This window comes from Somniosus microcephalus, unplaced genomic scaffold (assembly GCF_052327205.1).
Source record: "Somniosus microcephalus isolate GS21.2 unplaced genomic scaffold, FLI_Smic_1.0 unresolved_chr1, whole genome shotgun sequence".
Taxonomy (NCBI): Eukaryota; Metazoa; Chordata; class Chondrichthyes; order Squaliformes; family Somniosidae; genus Somniosus; species Somniosus microcephalus.
Window position 1 is genome coordinate 131,444,541 of NW_028225179.1, and position 18,508 is coordinate 131,463,048.

Here is an 18,508-nt window from a genome sequence, read left to right on the forward strand (position 1 = left end):
GATAGAAAGCAAAGAGTTGGAATAAACGGGTCGTTTTCCGAGTGGCAGGCAGTGACTAGTGGGGTACCGCAAGGATCGGTCCTAGGGCCCCAGCTGTTCACAATATATATTAATGCTCTGGACGAGGGAACTAGATGTAATATCTCCAAATTTGCAGACGACACAAAGCTGGGTGGGAGGGTATGCTGTGAGGAGGATGTCGTGAAACTCCAGTACGATTTGGACAGGTTGGGTGATTGGGCAGAAACATGGCAAATGCACTATATAATGTGGATAAATGTGAGGTTATCCACTTTGGTGGCAAAAACTGGAAGGCAGACTATTATTTGAATGGCAATAGATTGGGAGAAGGGGAAGTGCAAAGAGACCTGGGTGTTCTTGTGCACCAGTCGCTGAAGGTAAGCATGCAGGTGCAGCAGGCGGTTAAGAAGGCAAATGGTATGTTGCCCTTCGTAGCAAGAGGGTTCGAGTACAGGAACAAGGATGTCTTGCTGCAGTTGTACAGGGCCTTGGTGAGACCACACCTTGAGTATTGTGTGCAGTTTTGGTCACCTTATCTGATAAAGGACGTTCTTGCCATGGAGGGAGTGCAGCGAAGATTCACCAGGCTGATACCTGGGATGGCAGGAATGACGTATGAGGAGAGATTGTGTCGATTGGGCTTATACTCACTGGAGTTTAGAAGATTGAGAGGGGATCTCATCGAAACCTATAAAATTCTGACAGGCCTGGACAGACTAGATGCAGGAAGGATGTTTCCGATGGCCGGAGAGTCCAGAACCAGGGGTCATAGTCTAAGGATAAGGGGTAAGCCATTTAGGACTGAAATGAGGAGGAATTTCTTCACCCAGAGAGTGGTGAACCTGTGGAATTCTCTGCCACAGAGGGCAGTGGAGGCCAGTTCATTAAATATATTCAAGAAGGAGTTGGATATATTTCTTAAGGCTAAAGGGATCAAGGGACATGGGGAGAAGGCAGGGACAGGGTACTGAATTTGGATGATCAGCCATGATCTCATTGAATGGCGAAGCAGGCTCGAGGGGCCGAATGGCCTACTCCTGCTCCTATCTTCTATGTATCTATGTATGTGTCATCAGCAAATTTAGCAACCATACCTTCGGTCCCTTCATCCAAGTCATTTATATAAATGTAAAAAGTCGAGGTCCCAGCACTGATCCCTTTGGCACACCACTCATTACATCTTGCCAATCAGAAAATGACCCATTTATGCCTACTCTCTGTTTCCTGTTAGCTAGCCAATCTTCTATCCATGCCAATATGTTACCCCCTACAGCATGAGCTTTTATTTTCCACAATAACCTTTGATGTGGCACCTTATCAAGTGCCTTCTGGAAATCTAAGTACAGTACATCCACCGGTTCCCCTTTATCCACAGCACATGTTACTTCCTCAAAGAACTCCAATAAATTGGTTAAACATGATTTCCCTTTCACAAAACCATGTTGACTCTGCCTGATTACTTTGAACTTTTCTAAGTGCCCTGCTATAACATCTTTAATAATAGCTTCTAACATCTTCCCTATGACAGATGTTAAGCTAACTGGCCTGTAGTTTCCTGCTTTCTGTCTCCCTCCCTTTTTGAATAAAGGAGTTACATTCGCTATTTTCCAATCTAATGGAACCTTCCCCGAATCTAGGGAATTTTGGAAAATTAAAACCAACGCATCAACTATCTCACTAGCCACTTCTTTTAAGACCCTAGGATGAAGTCCATCAGGACCCGGGGACTTGTCAGCCCGCAGCTCCAACAATTTGCTCAGTACCACTTCCCTGGTGATTGTACTTTTCTTGAGTTCCTCCCTCCCTTCCATTTCCTGATTTAGCTATTTCTGGGATGTTACTTGTATCCTCTATAGTGAAGACCGATGCAAAATACCTGTTCAATTCAACTGCTATCTCCTTATTTTCCATTATTAATTCCCCAGACTCACTTTTTATAGGACCAACACTCACTTTGTTAACTCTTTTCTTTTTTAAATATCTATAGAAACTCTTACTATCTGTTTTTATATTTCTAGTTAGCTTTCTCTTATACTCTAATTTCTCTCTCCTTATTAATCTTTTAGTCATTCTTTGCTGTTTTTTATATTATACATAGATACATAGAAGATAGGAGCAGGAGTAGGCCATTCGGCCCTTCGTGCCTGCTCCGCCATTCAATGAGATCATGGCTGATCCTTTAATTCAGTATCCCGTCCCCGCCTTCTCTCCGTAACCCTTAACCCCTTTTGCCCGTAGAAATATATCTAATTCCCTCTTAAATATATTTAATGAGCTGGCGTACACTGCCCTCTGTGGCAATGAGTTCCACAGGTTCACCACTCTCTGAGTGAAGAAATTCCCCCTCATCTCTGTCCTAAATGGTTTAGCCCTTATCCTTAAATTATGTCCTCTAGTTCTGTTCTCACCCGCCAAGGGAAACATTCCTTCTGCATCCAGTCTGTCTAGACCTGTCAGAATTTTATACACTTCTATGAGGTCCCCTCTCAATCTTCTAAACTCCAGCGTGTACATCCCTAAACTACATAGTCTCTCCTCATAGGTCATTCCCGCCATTCCTGGTATCAGCCTGGTGAATCGCCGCTGCACCCCCTCCATGGCAAGAACATCCTTCCTCAGATGAGGCGACCAAAACTGTACACAGTACTCGAGGTGTGGTCTCACCAGTGCCCTGTACAGCTGCAGCAAGGTATCCCTGTTCCTGTATTCTAACCCTTTTGCTATGAAGGCCAGCATACCGTTTGCCTTCTTGACCGCCTGTTGCACCTGCATGCTCGCCTTCAGTGACTGGTGTACAAGAACACCCAGGTCTCTCTGTACTTCCCCCTCTCCCAATCTATTGCCATTTAAATAATAATTTGCCCTCCCGTTCCTGCACCCAAGGTGGATAACTTCGCACTTGTCCACATTATAGTGCATCTGCCATTTATCCGCCCAATCGCCCAGTCTGTCCAAATCGCTCTGGAGCTTCCTGGTCTCTTCCTCTGAGCCCACCCCCCCTCCTAGTTTAGTGTCGTCTGCAAATTTGGAAATGCTGCATCCGACTCCCTGATCCAGGTCATTAATGTAAATTGTGAACAGCTGGGGGCCCAGGACAGATCCCTGTGGTACCCCACTTGTTACTGCCTGCCATTCAGAAAATGAGCCGTTTATTCCAACTCTCTGTTTTCTATCTGACAGCCAGTTCCCTATCCACGCCAATACTTTCCCCTTTATCCCATGAGCCTCAATTTTCCATGCTAATCTTTTATGTGGGACCTTATCGAAGGCCTTTTGGAAGTCCAGGTACACCACATCTACTGGCTCTCCCCCATCTATTCTACCAGTTACTCCCTCAAAAAATTCCAATAGATTAGTCAAGCACGATTTACCCTTTGTAAATCCATGTTGACTCTGTCCTATCCTGTCCCCATTTGCTAAGTGCTCCGCTATTTCATCCTTAATGATGGACTCCAGCATTTTGCCCACAACTGATGTAAGGCTTACAGGTCTGTAATTACCTGCTTTTTCCCTACCCCCCTTTTTGAATAGTGGGGTAACGTTAGCTACCCTCCAATCCATGGGCACTGTTCCCGAGTCTAATGAATTCTGAAAAATCATCCTTAGTGCATCCGCTATCTCTAGGGCCACCTCCTTCAGTACCCTAGGATGCATGTTATCAGGCCCTGGGGATTTGTCCACCTTCAATCCCTTTAGCTTCCTTAACACCATATCCTTAGAGATATTGATTTGCGTCAGTTCCTCCTTTGCCAATGTCCCTATTTTTCCCGATATCCCAGGGAGGTTTTTTGTGTCTTCCTTCGTAAAGACTGACCCAAAGTATGCATTTAGTTGATCTGCCATTTCCTTATTTCCCATTATATATTCCCCCGTATCTGACTGCAATGGACCAACTTTGGTTTTCACCAGTCTTTTCCTTTTGATATACTTATAAAAGCTTTTGGAGTTAGTTTTTATATTTTCCGCCAGCTTGTTTTCGTAAGCTATTTTGCCCCTCTTGATTATGCCCTTTGCCCTCCTTTGCTCTATCTTAAACTGTTCCCAATCTTCCGCTCTGGCGCTTTTTTTGGCTATTTTATACGCCCTATCTTTGGATTTTATGCTGTCTCTAATTTCCCCTGTTATCCACGGTTGAGTCACCTTTTTAGATTTCCTTTTATGCCAGATTGGTATAAACAATTTTTGCAATTTTGTCATTCTATCTTTAAATGTTTGCCATTGTTTATCTACCTCCAGTCCTCCCAGGAACGTTGTCCAATCAGACCTACTCAGTTCCCGTCTCATGGCATCATAATTCCCCTTGTTTAAATTCAGGACCTTAGTCTCTGAGTCAATTTCTTCGCTCTCCATTTCGAGTGAGAAATCGATCATGTTATGATCGCTCTGACCCAAGGGTCCCCGTACAACAAGATTACTGATTAGTCCCTTCTCATTGCACAGTACCCAGTCCAATATAGCCTGTTCCCGAGTTGGTTCCTCGACATATTGATCCAGATAACCATCCCTTAAACACTCAAGGACATATTCTGTCCAATCTTCTGACGTGCCACCTATCTTTGCGCAATTATATGCTTTTTCTTTAAGTTTAATACTATCTTTAACTTCTTTAGTTAACCACGGATGGTGGGTCCTCCCCGTGGAATTTTTCTTCCTTGTTGGAATGTATATATTGTGTATTTTGAAATATCCCCTTAAATGTCTGCCACTGCAACTCTATTGACCGATCCCTTAACCTAATTTGCCAGTTCACTTTAGCTAGCTCTGCTTTCATGCCCTTATAATTGCCCTCACTTAAGTTTAAAATACTAGTCTTGGACCCACTCTTCTCTCAAACTGAATGTAAAATTCAATCATATCATGATCGCTGCTACCTAGCAGCGCCTTCACTATGAGGTCATTCATTAATCCTAGCTCACTGCACAATACTAGGTCTAGTATAGCCTGTTCTCTGGTTGGCTCCAGAACGTGCTGTTGTAAGAAACTAACCCGAAAACATTCCATGAACTCCTCATCTATGCTACCTTTGCCCATCTGATTTTTCCAGTCTATATGCAGATTAAAATTTCCCATGATTATTGCCGTACCCTTCTGACAAGCTCCCATTATTTCTTCCTTTATACTCCATCCTACCATGTGGTTACTGTTAGGGAGCCTGTACACCACTCCCACAAGTGACTTCTTGCCTTTATTATTTCTCATCTCTACCCAAACCGCTTCTACATCCTGATTTCCTGAACTTAGGTCATCCCTCTCTATTGTGCTAATACCATCATTAATTAACAGAGCCACCCTCCACCTTTTCCCACCTTCCTGTCCTTCCTAAAGGTCATGTACCCTTCAATATTCAGGTCCCAATCTATGTCATCCTGCAGCCATGTTTCTATAATGGCCATCAGATCGTACTTTTTTATTTCTATTTGCACTATCAGTTCATCTGTTTTGTTTCGAATGCTACATGCATTCAGAGGCAGAGCCTTTAGTTTTGTCCTTTTATTATTTTTGTAACCTCTAGCCTTATCTGTTGATTTACTCTTAGATTTGTACTCTCTATCCCTTCCTGTCACGGTCTGTTTATCATTTCCCATATTAATACCAAGCAGAACCAAGCGAGGGCAGTCCCACTGAGTTGGACAATGGAGGAGAGGCATTGGAGGGGGGACGGAGTGGTCAGCTGTGAAAAAGGTTGCAGAGAGGTCAAGGAGTGAAAAATCTTCACATGGTCACAGTCGCAGAGGAAGTCCTTTGTGATTTTGATTAGAGCCGTTTCGGTGCTATGGCAGGGATGGAATTCTGAATGGAGAGATTCAAACATGGAGTTGTTGGAAAAATGGGCATGAATTTGGAACATTCAAGGGCCTGAGAGAAGAAAGGGAGGGTGGAGATGGGGCAGTAATTTGCAAGTACCGAATGGTTGAGGGTTCTTTTTGAGGAGGTGATAACAGCTGTTTTGAAGAGGAAGGGGACAGTACCTGAGATGGGTCAGGACATAGAAAGGCTAGCAGAATGGGCAGGTGGAATTTAATAGAGAGAGGTGTGAGGTGATGCATTTTGGCAGAAGGAACAGGGAGAGGTAATATACACTTAATGGCACAGTTTTAAAGAGTGTGCAGGGACAGAGGGACCTGGGAGTTAATGTGCATAGGTCCCTGAAGGTGGCAGGACATAGTGAGAGAGTGGTTAACAAAGCATATGGGATCTTGGGCTTCATAAATAGAGGTATTGAGTACATACGTGGAGAAGTTATGCTGAACCTTTATAAAGCACTGGTTAGGCCACAACTGGAGTATTGCATCCAATTCTGGTCACCACACTTTAGGAAGGATGTGAAGGCCCTTGAGAGGGTGCAGAGGAGATTTACCAGAATGGTTCCGGGGATGGGGGATCTTAGCTACAAGGACAGGTTGGAGAAGCTGGATTTGTTTTCATTAGAGCAAAGGAGGTTGAGGGGTGATTTGATAGAGGTGTACAAGATTATGACGGGTTTGGATAGGCTAGACGGGGAAAGGCTGTTCCCACTAGTTGATGGTACAAGGACTAGGGGACACAGATTTAAGGTTTTGGGCAAGGGATACAGGGGGAAGGTGAGGAAAAACTTTTTTACGCAGCGAGTGGGGAGGACCTGGAACTCGCTGCCGACGGAAGTGGTGGAAGCGGAGACACTCCATGTTTTCAAGGGGAGACTGGATAGGCAATTGAGGGAAATAAACTTGCAGGGCTACGGGAATAGAGCAGGGGATGGGACTGACTGGATTGCTCTAGAGAGCCGGCATGGATTCGATGGGCCAAATGGCCTCCTCCTTCTATGACACTATGATTTACAATGTCAGCTAGCAAGGGTCAGGAAGGGAAGCTGGGTGGTCAGCAGTTTAGTGGGAATGAGGTCAAGAAAGCAGGAGGTAGATCTCAAACATGATGAGCTTGCAGAAGGCATGAGGAGGGATAGGAGAGAAACTAGAGGAGTGCGGCAGATCAGGGCTAAGGCAGATGGGGGGAAGCATGAGGGGAGGTTTGGCTTAGTGGGTAAGGGGGTGGAAGCAGCAGAGGCAGCTCAACGGATAGCCTGAATTTTTTTTTATATTTGTTCATGGAATCTGGGCATCGCTGGCAAGGCCAGCATTTATTGCCCATCCCTAATTGTCCTTCAGAAGGTGGTGGTGAGCCGCCTTCTTGAACCGCTGCAGTCCGTGTGGTGAAGGTACTCCCACAGTGCTGTTAGGGAGGGAGTTCCAGGATTTTGACCCAGTGACGATGAAGGATCGGCGATATAATTCTAAGTCAGGATGGTGTGTGACTTGGAGGTGGTGGTGTTCCCATGCGCCTGCTGCCCTTGTCCTTCTAGGTGGAAGAGGTCGCGGGTTTGGGAGGTGCTGCCGAAGAAGCCGTGGCGAGTTGCTGCAGTACATCTTGTAGATGGTACACACTGCAGCCATGGTACGCCGGTGGTGGAGGGAGTGAATGTTTAAGGTGGTGGATGGATGGGGTGCCAATCAAATGGGCTGCTTTGTCCTGGATGATGTCGAGATTCTTGAGTGTTGTTGGAGCTGCACTCATCCAGGCAAGTGGAGAGTATTCAATCACACTCCTTACTTGTGCCTTGTAGATGGTGGAAAGGCTTTGGGGAGTCAGGAGGTGAGACACTCGCCGCAGAATACCCAGCCTCTGATCTGCTCTTGTTGCCACAGTATTTATGTGGCTGGTGCAGTTAAGTTTCTGGTCAATGGTGACCCCCAGGATATTGATGGTGGGGGATTTGGCGATGGTAATGCTGTTGAATGTCAGGGGCGGTGGTTAGACTCTCGCTTGTTGGAGACAGTCATTGCCTGGCACGAATATTACCTGCCACTTATTAGCCCAAGCCTGAATGTCGTCCAGGTCTTGTTGCATGCGGGCATGGACTGCTTCATTATCTGAGGAGTTGTGAATGACACTGAACACTTAGTGACAAAGAAGTCGGTGAACCCCTCACACTTGCTGTTGGAGGCGAGGGTGGAGGGGGCAGGGTAAAAGGGGTTTACAGAGTCCGTTGGCAATGGAGAAAAAAAATCCAGGGATTACCTTTGCTTTCCAGCATGATCCTGGAATAGTGGGTGGTTGCGGCAGAAGACAGTGGGGCCTGATAGCGCTTGATGTGGTCCAACCAGATCTGCGTTGGATGACTAAACCAGTTGTGCGCCAGATAGGCTCAAGTCTGTGCCCCCTGGACTTGAGGGGGCGAAGCTGAGATTGTACAAGGGGGAAATGACCAGGATGGGAGAGAGCAAAGGTTATCCTGGGGACTAGGGCGGTCGAGCAGGTCAACAGCTACAGATGTATTGTGGCTAATGGAAGGCCAAAGGCTAGGAAAGTGGGGGCTACAGCGAGCCCTCAAGTTTGGGGAAGCCTCAACGAGCTTCAGTGAAGAAGGGGAGTGCAGACAACAGCAGAACAGAGACAGGGGAGATCTGCAACGGAAGGTGCAAGGGGACAGGGAATCAGGAAGGGAACTGAACGTTAGCAGAACAGCATTAGACTGCACACGGATAGTCAACAGGAAGAGGAAGGTGATGGCAGATGGGGGGAGCACAGCTAGCAGAGATGTGAGGAGAAGAGGGAGAGGCACAGGCAAAGTGCACAGGCAGTATTAACAGAAACAGTCACACGACTAAGAACTAGAAACATAGAAGATAGGAGCAGGAGTAAGGCATTCGGCCCCTCGAGCCTGCTCCGCCATTCAATGAGATCATGGCTGATCATCCAAATTCAGTACCCTGCTTTCTCCCCATATCCCTTGATCCCTTTAGCCTTAAGAAATATATCTAACTCCTTCTTGAATATATTTAATGAATTGGTCTCAACTGCCTTCTGTGGTAGAGAATTCCACAGGTTCACCACTCTCTGGGTGAAGAAATTCCTCCTCATCTCTGTCCTAAATGGCTTACCCCTTATCCTTAGACTGTGACCCCTGGTTCTGGACTCCCCGGTATCGGGAACATCCTTCCTGCATCAAGTCTGTCTAGTCCTGCTAGAATTTTATAAGTTTCGATGAGATCCCCTCTCATTCTTCTAAACTCCAGTGAGTATAAGCCCAATCGACCCAATCTCTCCTCATATGTCATTCCTGACATCCCAGGTATCAGCCTGGTGAATCTTCACTGCACTCCCTCCATGGCAAGAACGTCCTTCCTCGGGTAAGGCGACCAAAACTGCACACAGTACTCATGGTGTGGTCTCATCAAGGCCCTGTACAACTGGAGCAAGACATCCTTGTTCCTGTACTCGAACCCTCTCGCTACGATGGCCAACATACCATTTGCCTTCTTAACCGCCTGCTGCACCTGCATACTTAAACTACCAGAACATAGGAGCAGGAGTCGGCCATTCAGCCCCTCGAGCCTGCTCCGCCATTCAATGAGACCATGGCTGATCTGTACCTCAACTCTAGATCCCTTCATACCCTTAACTGCTTCCCAATTCCCATCCTAAGTGGCTTAGCTCTAATTTTATGATTATGTTCCCTTGTTCTCGATTCTCCCCACCAGAGGAAATAATCTCTCTGTATCTCCACCCTATCCAATACTTAACATTTTAAAATACCTCCATTTTTGTTAATACTAAAAAGGAATACAAGCCTAATCTGTGCAACCTGTCCTCGTAATTTAACCTTTTTCATCCCAGTATCATTCTGGTGAATCTACGCTGTACCCCAAGTCTTTAAAAAAAAAAATTCCTCGGACGTGGGCGTCGCTGGCAAGGCCGGCATTTATTGCCCATCACTAGTTGCCCTTGAGAAGGTGGTGGTGAGCCGCCGCCTTGAACCGAATACTAGTCAGTTTGTAGAATCATTGAAGGAGACCATTAGGCCCATTGTGACTATGCCGGCTCTGGTTACCGATCCTTCTGTCACTGGAAACAGTTTCTTCTTCAAAACCCCTTCAAAACTTTGAACAACCTTATCAAATCACCCCTTAACCTTCTCTGCTCTAAGGAGAGTAACCCTATTTTGTCTAATCTCTCCACGCAACTGAAGTCCTTCATCCCTGGCAGCATTCTTGTAAATCTCTTCTGCACCCTCTCCAAGGCCTTGACATCCTTCCTGAAGTGTGGTGCCCAGAATTGGACACAATTCTCCAGATGGGGCCTAACCAGGGTTTTATAAAGATTTAGGATAACTTCCTTACTTCTGTACCTCTGTTTATAAAGCCAAGGATCTCAGATGTTTTCTTAACTTGTCCTGCCACCTTCAAAAATGTGTGTACGTACACCCCCCAGGTCCCTCTGTTCCTGCAGCCCCTTTTAACATCGTATCATTTCGTTTGTATTAACTCCCCTCATTCTTCCGATCAAGATGATTTTCGCTTCACACTTCTCTGCATTAAATTTCATCTGCCATGCATCTGCCCATTTCACCAGTCTGCCTATATGTCCTCCTGAAGTCTGTTACTATCCTTCTCGTTGTTTACTACATTTCCGAGTTTCAAATCATCTGCAAACTTTGAAATTATGCCCTGTACGCCCAAGTCCAGGTTATTAATATACATCAAAGAGAGCAGTGGTCCGAGTACCAACCCCTGGGGAACACTCCTGTAAACTCCAGTAGGCGGCTCACCACCACCTTCTTAAGGGCAATTAGGGATGGGCAATGAATGCTGGCCTTGCCAGCGACGCCCACATCCCAGAACCAGATATAAAAAAACTTCGAAATAACCTGTCATTTTAATTCACCGCTCCATTCCCACTCAGACCTCACCGTCCTTGGCCTCTTGCATTGTTCCACAGAAGCTCAACGTAAACTCGAGGAACAGCACCTCATCTTCCGATTAGGCACTCTGCAGCCTTCCGGACTCAATATCGAGTTCAACAATTTCAGATCATAACCTCGGCCCCCATTAATTTTTTACCTGTAATTTTTCCACTCCTTTCCCGCACCCCCCACCACCCCTTTCCTTTTGTTTCACTCTCCCACCTGGCAGCTATCTCTTGCCCTGCCAGTACACTTCACACCTAATCTCAGCCTATTACCATCTCGTCTGGCTTCGAACACCTTTTATTGTCTCTTCTACTACTTTTGTCTCTTTCACTTCTTTTGTCCGATCGCAGCCCTGCCTACGATCTATTTTCTTTTCTTTCCAGTTTTGAAGAAGAGTTCGACCCGAAACGTCAACTCAAATTTCTCTCCACGGATGTTGCCTGACCTGCTGAGTTTTTCCAGCATTTTCTGTTATTATAAAAAAACTTCCCTCCAGTTTGAAAAACAACTGTTCGCCACCACATTCTGCTTTCTGTCCCTTAGCCAATTTCATATCCACGCTGCCACTGTCCGTATAATCCCACAGGCTTTCATTTGGCTAGCAAGTTTATCATGTGGTACTTTATCAAACGCCTTTTGAAAGTCCATATAACATAAGAAATAGGAGCAGGCGTAGCCCATTTGGCCCTTCGAGCCTGCTCCGCCATTCAATGAGATCATGGCTGATCTTCTACCTCATCTCCACTTTCCTGCACTATTCCCATATCCCTTGATTCCCTTAATATTCAAAAATCTATTGATCTCTGTCTTGAATATACTCAACGACTGAGTCTCCGCAGCACCTCTGGGGTAGAGAATTCCAAAGATTCACAAACCCTCTGAGTGAAGAAATTTCTCCTCATCTCAGTCGTAAATGGCCGACCCCTTATTCTGAGACTGTGTCCCCTGGTTCTGGACTCCCCAGCCAGGGGGAAACATCCTCCCTGCATCTACCCTGTCAAGTCCTGTCAGAATTTTGTATGTTTCAATGAGATCGCCTCTCATTCTTCTAAATATAGGCCTAGTCTACTCAATCTCTCCTCATAGGACAATCCTCCATCCCAGGAACCAGTCTGGTGAACCTTCATTACACTCCCTCTATGGCAAGTATATCCTTCCATCGGTAAGGAGTTTACACAACATCAACCACACTACCCTCATAAACCCTCTCCATTACTTAAAAGAGCTCAATCAAGTTAGTCAAACACGATTATATTAATTCACAGGTGACAATATACATTCATCTATTAATTACCTGTTCCACTCTATATATAAATAATTACAGTCCATTTATAGCATATTAATTTACGGGTGAGAATATATATATTTTTAATTCCTCTATTATAGTGGATTAGTCTGCTTATAGAATTACATTAATTTACAGGTGAGAATATATATTAATGATTTATTGCCTGCCCCTCTATTATTCAGTGCTTTATATTACAGTCTGTTTATAGTATGATCTGTTATATTAGTTTACAGGTGAGAAGGTACATTATTGCATTTATTACCTGTGACCCAGTCACTCTGCCTCCATGTTCCAGACGTTTCCCTGTACGCTGTCCCCGCTCCGACCCCTATCTGCTTCCTCCGTCTCTGCTTCCGGTTCCGGCTGGTGTCCCCCTTTGTGGAGTCTCCCGGCTCCTCCGCAAGGCGGGTCGCACGCGGCGCAGCGCCATACTTGATGCTGGCAACAGCGAATCATGTGAACGGCACCTGCGGCGCCATATTTGATGCAGTGGGAGAAGCAGGAAAAACCTTGTCCAGTCTGCCAGTGTTGAAGCCAAGCCATCAAAGATGGGACTGTGGGGTTTCACGGCAGTCTGGAGTGTGTGCACTAAATGTAAAAGCCCACAGGAAGAAAACCCAACAGCAAGTGGAAGGGAAAGGACGAATGAGCCAGAAGCGCTAGATAAATGGAAGCTCTTCCGTCTCAAATAAAGATTAAATGACTTACATTTATACATAGCACCTTTCATGACCACCGGACGTCTCAAAGCACTTTACAGCCAATGAAGTACTTTTGAAGTGGAGTCACTGTGGGAAACGCGGCAGTCACTTTGTGCACAGCAAGCTCCCACAAACAGCACAGTGATAATGACCATCAGATAATCTGTTTCTGTTATGTTGATTGAGGGATAAATATTGGCCAGGACACCAGGGAGCACTCCCCTGCTCTTCTGCAAAATAGTGCCATGGTATCTTTTACATCCACCCTGAGAGAGCAGACGGGGCCTCGGTTTAATGTCTCATCCGAAAGACAGCACCTCTGACCTTGCAGCACTCCCTCAGCACTGCACTGGAGTGTCAGCCTAGATTTATGTGCTCAAATCTCCAGAGTGGGACTTGAACCCACAACCTTCTGACTCAGAGGCAAGAGTGCGACCCACTGAGCCACAGCTGACACTAGATGGCCCAGATAAGACCTTAATAGAGGTACAACAACAACTTGTATTTATATAGCACCTTTAACATAGTAAAACGTCTCAAGGTGCTTCACAGCAGTATTAAAAGGCAAAAAATTTGACACCGAGCCACATAAGGAGAAATTAGGGCAGGTGACCAAAAGCTTGGTCAAAGAGGTAGGTTTTAAGGAGCATCTTAAAGGAAGAAAGAGAGGTAGCGAGGCGGAGAGGTTTAGGCAGGGAATTCCAGAGCTTAGGGCCTGAACAACAGAAGGCACGGCCACCACTGGTTGAGCGATTATAATCAGGGATGTTCAAGAGGGCAGAATTAGAGGAGCGCAGATATCTCGGGGGGTTGTGGGGCTGAAGGAGATTAGAGATAGGGAGGGGCGAGGCCACGGAGGGATTTGAAAACAAGGATGAGAATTTTAAAATCGAGGCATTGCTTAACCGGGAGCCAATGTAGGTGAGCGAGCACAGGGGTGATGGGTGAACGGGACTTGGTGCAAGTTAGGACATGGGCAGCCGAGTTTTGGATCACCTCAAGTTTACGTAGGGTAGAATGTGGGAGGCCGTCCAGGAGTGCGTTGGAATAGCCAAGTCTAGAGGTAACAAAGGCATGGATGATGGTTTCAGCGGTAGATGAGCTGAGGCAAGGGCAGAGACGGGCAATGTTACGGAGGTGGAAATAGACAGTCTTAGTTGTGCTGCAGATATGTGGTTGGAAGCTCATTTCAAGTACATGATACTTAACAGGAGAATAAAACTCAGGATCTCTGATGAGTGCCCAGTTTTAGTCACCCATGTATACAAGCAGTGGGGGTGGTGCACAAGACTGATCCCTAGTGTTAGAGAATTGAAATAATGAGGGGAGACCGAAAAGAAAAAAAGACTTGTATTTATATAGTGCCTTTCACGACCACCGGACGTCCCAAAGCGCTTTACAGCCAATAAAGTATTTTTTGAAGTGTAGTCACTGTTGTAATGTAGGAAACGCGGCAGCCAATTTGCAGTCAGCAAGCTCCCACAAACAGCAATTTGATAATAACCAGATAATCTGTTTTTCAGTGGTGTTGATTGAGGGATAAATATTGGCCAGCACCCCAGGGAGAACTCTCCTGCTCTTCTTTGAAATAGCGCCATAGGATCTTTTACGGCAGACGGGGCCTCGGTTTAACATCTCATCCAAAAGAAGGCACCTCTGACAGTGCGGCACTCCCTCAGCACTGCACTGGGGTGTTAGCCTAGATTTTTGTGCTCAGTCTCTGGAGTGGGACTTGAACCCACAACCTTCTGACTCAAAGGCAAGGGTGCTACCAACCGGGCCTCTTCAATCTTGGGAGGAATCAATCGAAAGGGAAATAAAATAGTACAGAAATTTAAATCTGGAACACTAATTAAAATCAAATGAGCTGGACAAGAGGGCACGAAGGTTCATTACACAAAGTGATGAACATAAGCAGTGGACTAATGGGGGTAGTGGAGGCAAAACCCTGGTACCGTTTTAGAGCGACTTTAACACTGAAGTTCGGTTGCTGGTTCCTGTCGCATAGAACCAGTGGCCAGAAGAATGTAAAACTATCAGATTTTGTTACAGCCAGCAAGCTGTTCTTCATGAAGTCATCGCCCCTGTTGCTAGTCTAATTCTTATTGGTTAATTACTTAATTGATTTCCTGTGTCATCACCAATTAAAAGGCAGCACGTGCCCCCTTGGGCACAACCAATAAAACTGTATCTTAAACAAGGTTTAAAGGAGACTCATCAAAATTCTGTCTCGGGGGTGATGAAGTGCTCGAGTCCCACCGGTCGCGGGAGGCCTCAAGCGTGCCGGTGGATACCACGTGCTCCATCTCCGGGGAACCGGGGCGCAAACACAGCCGCGGAAGAGAGCCAGGCAGTCGGGCCGAATGACCCCCTCGACCGCTCGTTGCCTGGACCTGTTTATGGCTACCTTGGCCAGGCCCAGCAGCAGTCCGATGAGGAGGTCCTCCAACCCACCCACCCGCCCGCTCCCCTCCGCACCAGGTGGCCAAAGGTCAGGAGCGCGGGACTGATGTGCAGCCAAAAATTGAGGAGCAGACCCTTCAAATATTGCAAAAGGGGCTGCAACCTCTCTCACTCCACATCCATGGAAAACAGACTCCTTTAGGTCGAACTCTGGGACTCAAAGCACTGCACCAGTAGCAGTGTGAGCTGGAGGGGTTGTCAGGACATTGCCTCTTCCCCTCACCATCGTGACATAGCATGAAGAAAGCTTTTGACATTTCCATATCAGTCGTGTTACGCCTGCCACAGCCGTACTGCACATGTGGAACTCCCCTGCACCGGTTCAGAGGGAGACTGGCGACGTGAGTACAACGTAAAGGGTTGTCAGAAACAATTGGATGCTGTGGTGGAGGTGTTGCAATTCGGGGTATATCCTAATACAAGCTTGCACTCAGTGTGAATCGAAACTTGACCTTACACATGAAATATCTGATTTCGCAGGATGCAGAGCAATGAACCTTTATACCGCTTGTCGGGTGTATTGGAAAATATCATACATCCTTAAATACTGAAGTCTTTATTCATTAAAACACTGACATAACCCATTACATGCAGTGTCTATGAGATTGGTACTGACACTTTCTACCTCACGAGCAAGACTCATTGGATCCCGTAAGCGTGTCATCTTGACTGCTCACATTAGCTTAAGCAAGACTAGGTAAAAGTCCCCAGAGCTCTGGTGTGCTGTATCTTTATACAGTAAATTATGTCTCCCTAACGTGACATTCCTACGTAAGCACGTTCCATCTACGTGACTAGTATGGGGATACGTCACTTCGGCAAGTGATGTTATTGCTCCCGTTCCTCCAAGTGCAAGTGTGTACTACTGCTATTCTCTGTCCAATGTTCTCTACGAGTGACCACGGCTATCAGTCATGACTTTCACTTACCCATCTCCTGATATTTATTACAGAAAGAGCTGTTCATCCCTTACACTACCCTTCTACACCCAGACTTAGGTGGCATCAAACCTGCTCGTTAAAATTCTGTTCCTGCATCTTTCCACAGAGGTGAGACCACACCTTGAGTATTGTGTGCAGTTTTGGTCGCCTTATCTGAGGAAGGATGTTCTTGCCATGGAGGGAGTGCAGCGAAGATTCACCAGGCTGATACCTGGGATGACAGGAATGACGTATGAGGAGAGATTGGGTCGATTGGGCTTATATTCACTCGAGTTTAGAAGAATGAGGAGATCTCACTGAAACTTATAAAATTCTAACAGGACTAGACAGACTAGATGCAGGAAGGATGTTCCCGATGGTGGGGCAGTCCAGAACCAGGGGCCACAGTCTAAGGATAAGGGGTAAGCCATTTAGGACTGAGATGAGGAGGAATTTCTTCACCCAGAGAGTGATGAACCAGTGGAATTCCCTACCACAGAAGGCAGTAGAGGCCAATTCATCTATATTATACTAGCTGAAGTGCCCGGCGGTGCCGAGGCTTTTTCGAGGGCATGTTGTTGTTGGAAGAGAGAGAGAGAGCGACTGGGGGAAGAGAGAGAGCGACTGGGGGAAGAGAGAGAGCGACTGGGGGGAAGAGAGAGAGCGACTGGGGGAAGAGAGGATGGGAGGGGGGAGGGAGGGAGGGGAGGGGAGGGCGGGGGGAGGGGAGGGGGGAAGGAAGGGAGGGAGGGGGGGAAGGAGGGCAGGGGAGGCGGGGAAGGGAGGGCGGGAGGGGGGAGGGGAGGGCGGGGGGGGAGGGAGGGGGGATGGAGGGCGGGGGGGGCGCCCCCCCCCCCGAGAGTCGCGCCCCCCCCCCAAGGGTCGCGCCCCCCTCCCCCCCGAGGTGAAGACCGCCGATTGCGCGCGCAGCAGGAGCTGAGACGCGGCGTCTCTCTCGGCCGGCGGGCCCGGTTGCCAGGGCAACCGTGACGCTGACCAAGCCAGAGAGAGAGACGCCGCGTCTCAGCTGCTCCTGCTGCGCGCGCGGCCCCCCCCCCGAGGTCGCGCCACCCCCCCCCCGAGGGTCGCGGCCCTCCCCCCCCCCCCCCCGAGGGTCGCGGCCGGCGGCCCCCCCCTCCCCCCGAGGTGAAGACCGCCGATTGCGGCTGTGCGAGACGTCCGGCGGGCCCGGTTGCCAGGGTAACGCTGGACGCTCAGCAAGCCCCGGCAGAGAGAGACGTCTCAGCTCCTGCTGCGCGCGCACCCGAGCGGCTCTGGGCTGAGGCTCGGCCCTCCAGCCTTCAAGTGGGGCCGGGAGGTGCCTAGCTCGGGCGTGGGTGCGGAGAAGACGCCGAGGCTTCTAGGCCTACCTGGAAAAACGGGGAAAGGTAGGAAAATTAATGAGATTAGATAAGTTAATTACTTTCTAAATCATTTTTTTAAAAAACAATATGTGTTTTAAAAGCCACGTTTTTTTTTAAGACGCAGAAAGCGGGAAAAAGAAAGGAAAAGTTTGGAATCAAGATGGCGGCAACTCACCTCGGTTCAGAACGATAAAGCCGGCCACACGCGCACCGATTGGCCCGGCGGCACACGCCAGCAACCCGGCGTACGATTGGTCGAGCTCGAGGTCACTCTGTTGCTAATGAGCGGATAATGAGATGCTAATGAGCGGAATGTTGAAGGTTTTTGGATACCGCTGGGCGCAATTTAGCCCGGCCAAAACGTAAATACGCTTAAAACCGTCTCGGAAGCGTAAGCTTTCTTTGGAGGTAACGCGCGCGTAGGTACGCCCTGTAACTTTCGAGTGCATACCCGCAACGCACATGCGATGACAGACAGACAGATAGAAAGACAGATAGACAGAAAGACAGAATGACAGAAGTACCGATTTATATATATAGATATATATATATATATATAAATAAAGCGGTTGATCTGTCTGTCTGTCTGTATGTCCTCTATACACTCAAAAGTTATAGAGCGTACCATCACATATGTTATATCAAAAGAAAGCTGCACCGCCCGTCCCGCTGGGACCGATTCCAAACCAGCGACCCGCCATCTTGGTAAAGGCTGGCGGGGGCGGAGACAGCGAGCGCGTGAACGTCGTCGGCGGCCCGGAGCGGGACCTGAGCTACGGTAAGTCGGGCCGGGCCTCACGCGCTAGGCCGCGCACTCGGCCGGCCCTGATCCGCACACAGGGGCTTCAGCTCACCGCGTCCGGCTCTGAGGAAAGGGAGAGGGGGAGGGAGAGAGGAGAGGGGGAGGGAGAGAGAGAGGGGGAGGGAGAGAGAGAGGGGGAGGAGAGAGAGAGAGAGGGAGAGAGGAGAGAGAGAGAGAGAGAGAGAGAGGGAGAGAGAGAGGGGGAGGGAGAGAGAGAGGAGGG

The 18,508-nt window shown here is 47.7% G+C and overlaps 1 protein-coding gene across 1 annotated transcript in view; it reads right to left on the reverse strand.

Annotated features, from left to right (window-relative positions):
- Positions 1–12,404, reverse strand: part of ppp1r11 (protein phosphatase 1, regulatory (inhibitor) subunit 11) — a 31,280-nt gene extending 18,876 nt beyond the window's left edge. The window contains exon 1 of the mRNA XM_085974863.1: positions 12,298–12,404. The gene's annotated coding sequence lies outside the window, so the exon portion shown is untranslated. The remainder of the gene's footprint in view (positions 1–12,297) is intronic.
- Between the last annotated feature and the right edge of the window lie 6,104 nt (positions 12,405–18,508).